Source organism: Salmo salar, chromosome 20 (genome assembly GCF_965601325.2).
Source record: "Salmo salar chromosome 20, fSalSal1, whole genome shotgun sequence".
Lineage (NCBI taxonomy): Eukaryota > Metazoa > Chordata > Actinopteri > Salmoniformes > Salmonidae > Salmo > Salmo salar.
In genome coordinates, this window is record NC_138310.1 from 18,262,465 (window position 1) to 18,276,011 (window position 13,547).

Below are 13,547 nucleotides of genomic sequence, written 5' to 3' on the forward strand. Positions count from 1 at the left end.
GGTTTGATTCCCATGGGGGGCCAGTACGGAGAAGAAAAAAAAAAAATGAAAAAAAAAATGAAATGAAATGTATGCGTTCACTACTGTAAGTCGCTCTGGATAAGAGCGTCTGCTAAATGACTAAAATGTAAAAATGTAATTATTTCTTATACATGGCTCTGGTCTTTCCCTCTATAGAGTATAGGGATTCACCATAGCGATCAAGCCGACACACAAATAAACCCAGACCCAGTGATGGTGTCTTCTCCCAGATATTCACACACACGTTCACACACTTCTACAGTAATCTGCTTTTCCCTAGCAGTGTGTTGTGGGAGCCGGGCAGCCGTGCCAGTCGATTGATTGAGTGAAGGAGGAGGAGGAGGAGGGGAGAGGAGAGGAGGAGCCACAGACCATGAACAGCTGAGGAGGAGACCTATCGGAAATCACTATAGTCTGAGCAGGGCTGCCCCAGCTGGGCACACACGTGCCCAAGCACCCACTATACTGAGCCAGATACAAACAGTTTGCCAGATACAGCCAGCCGGCTACAGTCAGCCAGAAACAGCCAGCCCGCTGCAGTACACCCCAAGCTAGCATAGTGAGTCTACAGCCCTATCAGTCCACACACAGTATTCTTAACAACATGTCAGCAGTACTGTGACTTCATAATATACAGCAGCCAAGTGAGTCCATACAGCAGAGTATCATAATATACAGCAGCCCAGTGAGTCCATACGGCAGAGTATCATAATATACAGCAGCCCAGTGAGTCCATACAGCAGAGTATCATAATATACAGCAGCCCAGTGAGTCCATACGGCAGAGTATCATAATATACAGCAGCCCAGTGAGTCCATACAGCAGAGTATCATAATATACAGCAGCCCAGTGAGTCCATACAGCAGAGTATCATAATATACAGCAGCCCAGTGAGTCCATACGGCAGAGTATCATAATATACAGCAGCCCAGTGAGTCCATACGGCAGAGTATCATAATATACAGCAGCCCAGTGAGTCCATACGGCAGAGTATCATAATATACAGCAGCCCAGTGAGTCCATACGGCAGAGTATCATAATATACATCAGCCCAGTGAGTCCATACAGCAGAGTATCATAATATACAGTAGCCCAGTGAGTCCATACAGCAGAGTATCATAATATGTCAGTAGCACAGCAACTATGTGACTCGGTTCCAAACATCAGCACCTCAAGTCTGATTTTATCCTTGACGGTTATTTATTTATCCTTCAAAGGCGCATGTTAATGTACCTGCACAACTTCACAATGAAGGGGGAGGTACTACAAAGAAAACAGAGTGAAAACACATTATGTATTTCAAACAACATTCTCAGAGGAATTAGACTATTTGTAGACTGATAAAATAGCACTGGAGGGAATAGTAGCTGTTTTACAGGCTACTGACTGATTGTGGTATTTTCTGTACTTAATGTTTTCGCCATTGTTTCCTATGACCGAAAAGAGCTTCTGGACATCAGAACAGCGATCACTAACCTCAGATTGGATGAGGATTTCAACTTGAATGAGTTGGCGGTGAAGGGCATACATTCTGGACCAGGACCAAATTCCTGATTCTTGAAAAAGGAAGAGGCAGTGCTATAGAGGCCGGCATGTGGGATACCTGGCGAGTGGATAAACCGCCTCTACCCTCCCTTCTATTGACGAGCGTGCAATCACTGGAGAATAAACGGGATGAGCTCCTTTCAAGAGTATCCTATCAACTTGATCTGAAGAACTGTAATATCCTATGTTTCTCAGTCGTGGCTGAGCAAGGACATGGTAAATATAAATCTAGATGTTTTTTCTATAAATCGGCAGGACAAAACGGCAGCGTTGGGTAAAGGGGGGTAAAGATGTCTCTTTGTTAACAACAGCTGGTGCACAATCTCTAATATTAAGGAAGACTTTAGGTTCTGTACACCTGAGTTAGAGTACCTCATGATAAGCTGTAGACCATACTATTTACCAAGAGAGTTCTCATCTATATATTTTGTTGTTGTCTACTTACCACCATAAAGTAATGCTGGCACTAAGACCACACTCAACAAGTTGTATAGGGCCATAAGCAAACAAGAAAATGCTCACCCAGAGGCGGCGCTCCTAGTGGCCGGTGATTTTAACCTCTACGGGATCGGTGTGTCCATCACGGGACGGTTGAGGCAACATAGGCTAATGTGATTAGCATGAGGTTGTAAGTAGCAAGAACATTTCCCAGGACATAGACATATCTGATATGGGCAGAAAGCTTAAATTCTTGTTAATCTAACTGCACTGTCCAATTTACAGTAGCTATTACAGTGAAAGAATACCATGCTATTGTTTGAGGAGAGTGCACAGTTATGAACTTGAAAATGTATTAATAAACCAATTAGGCATATTTGGGCAGTCTTGATACAACATTTTTAACAGAAATGCAATGGTTCATTGAATTAGTTTAAAACTTTGACATACACTGCTGCCATCTAGTGGTTAAATTGCGCCTAACCTGGAATAGTACATTATGGCCTTTCTCTTGCATTTCAAAGATGATGGATAAAAGAGAAAAAAAAATGTTTTTTTCTTTGTATTATCTTTTACCAGATCTAATGTGTTATTTTCTCCAGAACTAATTTCAGATTTCCACAAACTTCAAAGTGTTTCCTTTCAAATGGTATCAAGAATATGCATATGCTTGCTTCAGGTCCTGAGCTACAGGTAGTTCGAAATGGGTATGTCATTTTAGGTGAACATTTTTAAAAAGGGTCTGATCCTTAAGAGGTTTTTAATGCGGGTAAACTGAAATCCATCTTTCCTCATTTCTACCAGCATGTCAACTCTAGATCACCTTTACTCAACACACAGAGAGGAACAGAAAGCTAACCCTCACTCCCCATTTGGCAAATCTGACCATAACTCTATCCTCCTGATTCCTGCTTACAAGCAAAAACTTTAACCTCTCTTGGGTACAGGGTAGTATTTTGACGTCTGGATGAAAAGCGTGTCCAAAGTAAACTGCCTGTTACTCAGGCCCAGAAGCTAGGATATGCATTTAATTTATGGAAAACACTAAAACTGTTAAAATTATGTCTGTGAGTATAACAGAACTGATATGGCAGGCGAAACCCCGAGGAGAAACCATCCCCCCCAAAAAGAATTTCAGCCTACCACTATTTTCAATAACTATCGCTTTTATTATGAGGCCAAGTCCTCCCAGATTGCAGTTCCTAGGGCTTCCACTAGATGTCAACAGTCTTTAGAAAGAGCTTCTGGCTGGTTTTTGGAAAAATGAGCCAGAAATTGTAGTTTTTCTAGGTGGCTCCCATTTTGGCTGTAGTGTTTCCAAGCACGAGGAAGAGAGCGCATTCTTTGGTATTTTTCTCCGGTAAAGACAATAACGATTCTCCGTCTTAAATTGTATCGTTTATTTACGTATTAGGGTACCTAAGGTTTGATTATAAACGTTGTTTGACTTGTTTGGAAAAGTTTATTAGCAACGTTTGGGATTAATTTTGTATGTATTTTGATGGAGGGAAACTGGGTGGATTATTGACTGAAGCGCACCAGTTAAACTGAGTTTTTATGGATATAAAGAAGGACATTATCAAACAAAAGGACCATTTGTGATGTAACTGGGAACTTTTGGAGTTCCAACAGAAGAAGATCATCAAAGGTAAGGCATTTTTTATATCGCTATTTCTGACTTTCGTGTCGCACCTGCCTGGTTGAAATATGTTTTTCTTGTGTTTGTATGTCCTCAGATAATCGCATTATGTGCTTTGCCGTAAAGCCTTTTTGAAATCTGACACAGCGGCTGGATTAACAAGAAGTTAAGCTTTATTTTGATGTATTACACTTGTGATTTTATGAAAGTTAAATATTTATAATACTGTCGTTTGAATTTCACGCGCTGCAATTTCACCGGAGGTTGGTCAGGTGGGACGGTACCGTCCCACCTTCCCATAAGAAATTAACAGGAAGTAGCAGTGACAAACACAGTATGGAAGTGGTCCGATGAAGTGGATGCTAAGCTACAGAACTGTTTCATTAGCACAGATTGGAACATGTTGCAGGATTAATCTGATGGCATTGAGGAGTTTACCACATCAGTCACTGGCTTCATTAATAAGTGTCTACATACAGGGACATGTTCTCCCCACATTCTAAAATTACGTTTTTCTCCCCCCCAGTTTTATCATTGGAATGTTATACATGCGGACGCCTCCGGGTGGTCAGGTTTGGAGTGTTTATCTGACTGAAAAGTTTAAATTTCAAATGTAAATTATTATGTCCCACCCACTTCTAAAACCAAAGTTGCGCCCCTGCGTATATATCGCAACCAGAAGCCATGGATTACATGCACCATCTGCACTGAGCTAAAGGTTAGAGCTGCCGCTTTCAAGGAGCGGGACACTAATCCGGACGCTTATAAGAAATCTCGCTACGCCCTCTGACGAACCATTAGCTAGGCAAAGCATCAATACAGGACTAAGATCGAACTACACTGACGCTCGTCGGATGTGGCAGGGCTTGCAAACTATCACGTATTACTGAGGGAAACCCAGCTGTGAGCAGCCCAGAGACGTGAGCCTACCAGACAAGCTCAATGTCTTCTATGCTGACCAGCTGGCAAGTGTCTTCACTGACATTTTTAAACTTTCCCTGACCGAGTCTGTAATACATTCATCTTTCAGGCAGACCACCATACTCCCTGTTCCCGAGAAACGTATCCTGTCTAAATGACATCTGTAGCCATGAAATGCTTGAAAGGAAGGTCATGGCTCACATCAACACCATCATACCAGACGGCAGCTAATGGGGATCCATCATAAATACAAATATATCGACAGAGCGGAGTGGGTCGAGAGCTTCAAGTTCCTTGTCCACATCAATAAGCACCTATCATGGTCCAAACACACCAACACAGTCGTGAAGAGGGCACGACAATGCCTCTTCCCCCTCAGGAGGCTGAAAAGATTTGGCATGGGCCCTCAGATCCTCAAAAAGTTCTACAGCTGCAGCAATGTGAGCATGTTGACTTGTTGCATTACCGCTTGGTATGGCAACTGCTTGGCATCCGACTGCAAGGTGCTACAGAGGGTAATGCGTACAGCACAGTACATCACTGAGGTCAGGCTCCCTTCCATCCAGGAGCTCTATACCAGACGGTGTCAGAGGAAGGCCCTAAAAATTGTCAAAGTCTCCAGCCACCCATGTCATAGAAGGCTCTTTCTGCTACCGCAAGACAAGCGGTACCGGAGCACCAAGTCTGGGACCAAAAGGCTCCTGAACAGCTTCTACCCCCGAGCCATTAGACTGCTGAACAGTTTCTACCCCCAAGCCATTAGACTGCTGAACAGCTGATCGAAAGGCTACCTGGACAATTTGCATTGAGAAAGGCTACCCGGACTATTTTCATTGACCCCCTTTTTTTTGCACTGGCTCTATGCACACTCACTGGACTTTACCCACACACTCACACATACTACACTGACAATCTAACACACACACACTCACACACACACACACACACACACACACACACACACACACACACACACACACACACACACACACACACACACACACACACACACACACACACAAACTCACACACACATGCATATTGAAGCTACACACACACACACACACACACACACACACACACACACACACACACACACACACACACACACACACACACACACTACATAACCTTACACACACAAAACACACACACACACATGCATATTGAAGCTACACACACACACACACAGTGCTCAATTTTTGGCTCCTGTCTGTTTTGGAAAGTTTCGTTCTATGGCATGAAAAATAATTGTCACTTTTTGCAATGTAAAAATTCAAATGAAAGCGATCAAAGTTCATTCGAGTTGCCTCTTCCTTAATTGTGAAAAAGATGATTTTCAGCCTGGGCCTGATATTCCTAACAGTTGATTCGGGTTGGGACGGCCCTGGCTTATGGTTTGCGTAACATTGTAACTTATGTTTTAAGACCAATGTGTGGCCATGGCTGTGTGAGTAGCGCGCCTGTATCTCTCACAGAACTAGAATGAGATTCACTTTCTATGATCTCTCTGCTCTGATAGACACGAGTCTGCAACTCTCATCTCTCCAGCGTTGCACTTAATCATTTATTTCCTTATAGAATCATAGCCACGCGAAGGGTTCTGGAGGAGCTGCAGCACCCTTGATACATTGAAATACATTTGCCAAAGTTAACTGTTGTCTGTTCAGAAATAAATGAAACAATTCAGAATAGATTACTACACCATTAAATTTGCCATAATTTTGCTACAGAGTATCAATAGCTTCTTTTAACAAATTGCCTAGCTGTGGATTGTGTGTAGCTCAATAACAAGACACAGCCTACAGTAGGGAACGCGTGGAAAATCTGTCAGTGAACTGCATTTAGACAAAACAGGATTTACGGAAAATATTTCAAATACAATCGCGGGAAAACAGGTTGGAAACCAAATGGCTACTGCTGAAAAGAAAATACTCTAATCTGTCTGCTGTAGGCTAACAAAATATTTGATCAACTTCCAAATATTGTTTTGCAAAGTAAAACAAGAGCGAGATATAGGCTGTTGGCACGAACACTTCAGCCATCACCGGTGAGATAGCTGTGCATCATTGGGGGAGTCAGTGAAACTGGAAAGAATGTTTAGGACTATAATTTCCTCCTCATATTGTAGCCGACAATATGTCTCCACACACCTAGGACTATTCTATTGACGGACTCAAGGTCGTTTTTATTTATCTTAGATTATCAGTTTGTCTGTGTCAAAGTAGATTGTCATTTCGCTCATTGTTGCAATATAAAAAAAAAACATTCTGCCAAAGTCTCCATGAAATGCGTTTATAAAAAGGCAAATTTTTTTCCCGGACCCTATGCTACTAAAATGTTCCCCATGTGTAAATGTCTCTACTGCTCTATGCCACTACGCAAATGCTATGATATGCATGCAATGCTTTATTATAAAGGTGATTTTAAAATCATCCGTTCCGATACCTCAGAGCTCCCCAGGTCACCCCTCCGGGCACCTCCCGATTTACAAATTAAGCACTGCACACACACACACACACACACACACACACACACACACACACACACACACACACACACACTGGTGCTACTCTGTTTATTATTTATCCTGATTGCCCAGTCACTTTTACCTCTACCTACATGTACATATTACCTCAATTACCTCAACTACCTCGTTATTTTATTGTGTCACTATTTCCTTTTTTTATTTAGCCAATTTTCTTCATTTTTAACTCTGTATTGTTGGGAAAGGGCTCGTAAGTAAAGATTTCACGGTAAAGTGTTAACCTGTTGTATTCGGTGCATGTGACAAAAATAATGTATTTTACTGTTCTCTTACATGATTATGGGTGCAGTACTGACTTTGGCCTCTGGGTGACAGTGTGGTGTCAGTAACATAAAGAGTGGAGAGAAGGCAGGAAAAGGAAGAGAGGAGTGACAGTCGTACTACCTCATACAACTGCCTGGATCTTCTTTCTCTCTCATTCATTTTCTCTCTTTCTCTCTCTCTCTCTCTCTCTCTCTCTCTCTCTCTGTCTCTCTCTCTCTCTCTCTCTCTCTCTCTCTCTCTGTGTCTTCAGCCAGCTCTCTCTTTACCTCCCAGTTCCTCTCTAGAATGTATGTATGTATGTATGTATGTCTGTCTGTGTACAGTACAGTCTGTGTGTTTGAAGCTGTGGACATTTACACTCTCAGTGTAAAGTGAGATTGGTGATTCTTTCTACTGTGGGTTTCCAGTCTGCCTAATTAGGCTCCAGAGCCCACTAGGTAGGTGTGTGTGTGTGTGCGTGTTTGTGTGCGCATGTGTGCGTTTGTTCATACGTGCATGCGTCTGTATGTGAGAGTGTGAATGTGTGTGTGTGTGTGTACTGTACATTAGTGTGAGAGACTATGTGCGGATAAATGTGTGTGTGTGGCCCCCCCTGGGGTATGAAGCAGACTGCTGGGGCTGGTGCAGGAACAGAGCCGGGATCACGGAGGCTGCACTGCAGGCATCTGCCCCCAGGAAACAGCACCAGCCCTGCACAGCTGGCACCAAGGACTTCATGTGCCAGGAAATGGCACGACTCCCCTCCCCTCCCCTCTCCTCTCCTCTCCTCGCCTCGCCTCTCCTCTCCTCTCCTCTCCTCTCCTCTCCTCTCCTCTCCTCTCCTCTCCTCTCCTCTCCTCTCCTCTCCTCTCCTCTCCTCTCCTCTCCCACAGCATACATTACATTGCCTTCAATGTATTTATATACATAATACTTTGGGGGAATTCAAAGCGTGGAATCTTTTAACAATTACACATCCCCCTACGTTGAAAGCCTTGAATTCTCCTAAGACAATGGCAGAGCCGCAGTGGAGAGGGGCTAAAGTTTCATGTTCCTCGGAGTGCACATCACTGAGGACCTGAAATGGTCCCTCCACACTGACAGCATGGTGAAGAAGGCCCAACAGCACCTCTTCAACAGGAGGTGGAAGAAATTTGGCTTGGCCCCCTCATGAACTTCTACAGATGCACAATCGAGAGCATTCTGTTAGGCTGTATCGCCGCCTGATACGGCAACTGCTTAGTCCGCAACTGCAGGGCTCTCCAGTGGCTGGTGTGGGCAGCCCAATGCATCACCAAGGGCACGCTGCCTTCCCTCCAGGACATCTCCAGCACCCGGTGTCATAGGAAGGCCAAGAAGATCATCAAGGACCTCAGCCACTCAAGTCGCGGCCTGTTCACCACACTAACATCTAGAAGGCAGAGACAGTACAGGTGCATCAGCGCTGGGACCAAGACACTGATAAACAGCTTCTATCTTCAGGCCATCAGACTGTTAAACAAGCCATCACTAGCCATCCTCCGCCCAGTATCCTGCCCTGCACCTTAGAGACTGCTGCCATATGTACATAGAGTCATTGAACACTGGTCACTTTTATAATGTTTGCATACTGTTTTACCCACTTCATAAATATATATATATTTATAATGAGGTCGAAGGAATTTTCCGTAGAGCTCTGAGACAGGATTGTGTCAAGGCACAGATCTGATGAAGGTTACCAAAAAATGTCTGCAGCATTGAAGGTCCCCAAGAACACAATGGAAGAAGTTTGGAACTACCAAGACTCTTCCTAGAGCTGGACGCTCGGCCAAACTGAGCAATCGGGGGAGAAGGGCCTTGGTCAGGGAGATGACCAAGACTGAACTCTTTGGCCTGAATGCCAAGCGTCACGTCTGGAGGAAACCTGGCATCTTCCCTACGGTGAAGCATGATGGAGGCAGCATCATGCTGTTGGGATGTTTTTCAGCGGCAGGGACTGGGAAACTAGTCAAGATCGAGGGGAAGATGAACAGAGCAAAGTACAGAGAGATCCTTGATGAAAACCTGCTCCAGAGCGCTCAGGACCTCAGATTGGGGGCAAAGGTTTACCTTCTAACAGAACAATGACCCTAAGCACACGTTCAAGACAACACAGGAGTGGCTTTGGGACAAGTCTCTGAATGTCCTTTAAGTGGCCCAGCCAGACCCCGGACTTGAAACCGATCGAACATCTCTGGAGAGACCTGAAAATAGCTGTGCAGCGACGCTCCCCATCCAACCAAACAGAAGTGGAGAGAATCTGCAGAGAAGAATGGGAGAAACTCCCCAAATGCAGGTGTGCCAAGCTCGTAGCATCATACCTAAGAAGACTTGAGTCTGTAATCACTGCTAAAGGTGCTTCAGCAAAGTACTGAGTAAAGGGTCTGAATACTTATGTAAATGTAATATTTCCGTTTTTAATTTGTAATAATTTAGCAAAAATGTCTAAAAACCCGTTTTTGCTTTGTCATTATGGGGTATCGAGTGTAGATTGATTTTGAAAAAAACCGATGTAATACATTTTAGAATAAGGCTGTAACATAACAAAATGTGGAAAAAGTCAAGGGGGTCTGAATACTTTCTGAATGCACTGTATATATATATATATATATACTGTATTCTAGTCATGGCTCATCCTATTTAACTACTGCTGTACACATGTTTTCTATTTACATACTGTCCATATGGTTTATGCACACCATTGACATGCATATATATTTATATTCTGGACTCTGGTCTGGAAGCTAAATTCCTGCAATTCTATTCATTTTACCACGTGGTTATGTACTGTGCATTTTTATTCTCGACATAGGTCATTCTATTTTTTCTACTACTGTACCGTACATTGCATTTTAGTTACACTGTTTACACACTGTATATTTCTTTTTATACAGTATTCCTGACGTAGCTCACTCTATATCTACTGCTGTACCTATCATTCTTATTATTATCTTGAGTGAATTCATCCTGTGTATATACGTATAGATTGCATTTGGATTACTGTTCCAGTGCTATTTGGGTTGTTATTTGGATTTGTTCCGACATTTCAAGATTATGTATTTATTTATTATGTATTTATTTTTGACTTTTTACTGCATTGTTAGGAGCTAGTAACACAACGTACATGTTTAACCCTTCCCTGGACTTTTTTCAAAGTAACCTGATTTAGTGTGTGAGTGTGTGTGAGTGAGTGAGTGCGTCTGTGTATATGTGCATGCAAGCGTGTTGGCGTGCATGTCACATGTGAGCATGTGTTGATGTGTGTGTCTCTCTGTACGTGCAGTACGTAAGAATGACTTTGTGTTTCATAGAGCAGAAATAGTGTAAGCACTGATCTGATTACAGCCTGTCAACATGTTCCATGGGGCAGACTGTCTGTTCCATAACCACCACGCAGAACAGAGAACCAGAGAACCAGCCGTGAGAGAGACAGGCCCTCACGTTGGTTTACCTCCCCAGCTGAGGAGCCCTGCTCTGGGCCTGGCCGCCAGGCCACACCGGGCCATCTACAGTAACAGCACCAGGTCCCGGCCATCCAGCCATCTTCTATGCACCCCCAGAAATAAAAGGACTGGGGGTACAATTAGGAGGTCTGGCCGCCACTCTGCAGCTCACCTGTCAGCTATGGTCGAACGTGAACGGGTTGCAAACTGACGCATTGGCCATAGCAACCTCGACAGGAGATCCAGAGCAGGACAAATCTCACTAACAAACCAGTGCCCTGTCACTCAACACGGGGCCACCTCAGTGACCCCCCGGACCACAGGGCTGTCTTGGGCACCACACTCTCCACTGGCAGGGCAGACACAGTCCCACCGCAGGCCCTGTCACTGAGCAGACCTGACACTGTCACATGCAGAGACATAGACACACCCCCATGCTGCAGGACAGTCCTCTCAATCATTACTTTCCATCATGGAACCAGGAAACAAACTGGTAGTATCTGCAGGGGGAAATGACCTAAAGGCCTGACCTGAAAATGGTACAAAAAGCGGAGATGTGGAGACTCGCTCGGAAAAGAATGTGTGTCAGTGCACTTGGCCAAAGGCCACAGGGATGCTAGCAAACAAGACAGAATTAATTGCAAGTGGTTTTGAAGTTGTGTTGTGTTTACTGTACACAGCTTTCACCAGAGGAATAGAGCACTGCTAGTTTATAGCTAATTTAGATTTTCCCCCAACATCGGACACCCCCTAACTTCGGACAGTCTCTAGCAGTTAGAGGATTAAATCACCTCGAGCTCAACATTTAAATCGACTGGGAAATAATGGTACGTTTTGCAGCTAAAGACTCCCTTCTAGCTAGCTGACCACCGATTTTCATTGCAATTTATGTAGGTTAAGATCTGTTTTGAAAGTAAAAAAAGTAACATATCATTTTGTGGGACACGCTGTATATTGTAAAATTCAACTGCGCGACAGACCACACATCATTTAATATCCAATGTTTTACTTTTGAAATATAACCAACGGATTTCAGGAAAGTAATATATTTTTTAACCGGAAGGCTAGCTAGTAAACACTTTGAAAAGCTGATAGTAGTAGTATTTCCACTGAAATGTCAAACATGCTAATTGCTAACCCGTTAGCTAACATTTTTACGACACCAATAATCACAAAACGTTGATGGCTTGATCACAAGATAACACTGTTGAAAGTAATATATTTCTTAAACGCTGTGGAAAATGCTACGCTAGCGGCAGTGTTAAATCAAGTACAGAAGATTCCACCAAGAATCCATCTTTTCCTTTTACTCTCAAGTAGAAACAATTAGAAAGAAAAACGTAAACTCTGTAATGATTAAACTCTTTCAAAAGAGTCTGCTGAGCAGAGAGGGACCAGGGACTGGGCTAATCCAATGGTCCCACTGTGATGTGCTGTTTGAATGAAGCAGGGGTAATGCACTGCTAAATTTACTGACGTTTGCACTAATCCATTTAATTCTCTTTTAAGGGGGAAACTGTTCACGTGAGTAAGCGGGATGTTTTAATGTTGATGATTTAAAGATGGAAGGATATATAGAGGCGGACAGAACTGTGCTCGCACACACGCACACACAAACACACATACAAACACACACACACACACAGTCTGGCAGAAGCTGCTGTAGGGTAGGACGATATCTGCATGTTACCCCCACTATCTCTCCTGCTCCTTTTCCATCTTTCCAAGTAAATACATTTTTCATTGGAGGAAGTCACTGGCATGCAATTAGGCATTATAAAGACTTTAACACAAGCAATAGTTTACATAGTGTGGTAATATTTAGAAACACAACTGCGAACATGGTATTGCAGGGAGGCAGCCAGTGACTGAGTCCCGCTGGCGAGGGGAGGCGAGGCAGAGGGGCTCATCCCAGCCCATTGTTCTATATCAGTGGACAAGGCTGATTCGTGTAATTAGCTGTCAGCACAGAGCCCTCAGCAGCTTAGTGCTGTCCGCTCAAATCAAACTAATGAAATGCAATCTACTCAAATGTCCTGGATGCATATCTGTAACAGAGGCAGGGGCGAAGTAGTGGGAGGCATGGGGAGACAGGGGGAGGTAGAGGGAGGCAGGGGCGAAGTAGTGGGAGGCAGGGGGAGACAGGTAGAGCCAGAGGGAGGTAGAGGGAGGCAGGGGGAGGTAGTGGGAGGCAGGGGCGAAGTAGTGGGAGGCAGGGGGAGGTAGAGGGAGGCAGGGGGAGGTAGAGGGAGGCAGGGGCGAAGTAGTGGGAGGCAGGGGGAGACAGGTGGAGCCAGAGGGAGGTAGAGGGAGGCAGGGGGAGGTAGAGGGAGGCAGGGGGAGGTAGAGGGAGGCAGGGGCGAAGTAGTGGGAGGCAGGGGGAGACAGGTGGAGCCAGAGGGAGGTAGAGGGAGGCAGGGGGAGGTAGTGGGAGGCAGGGGCGAAGTAGTGGGAGGCAGGGGGAGGTAGAGGGAGGCAGGGGGAGGTAGAGGGAGGCAGGGGCGAAGTAGTGGGAGGCAGGGTGTAGAGGGAGGCAGGGGGAGGTAGTGGGAGGCAGGGGGAGGCAGGGGCAGGTAGGAGGAGGTAGGAGGAAACTGGGGGAGGTAGGGGGAGGCAGGTGGAGGTGCTGTCACGGCAACGGCAGGAGGAAGCTTCCTCCTTGCCAAAGTATTCAATTCCACGCTCATTGATCTGTTAATTCAGCACATTTTTTATATCCAATTAATGTGGA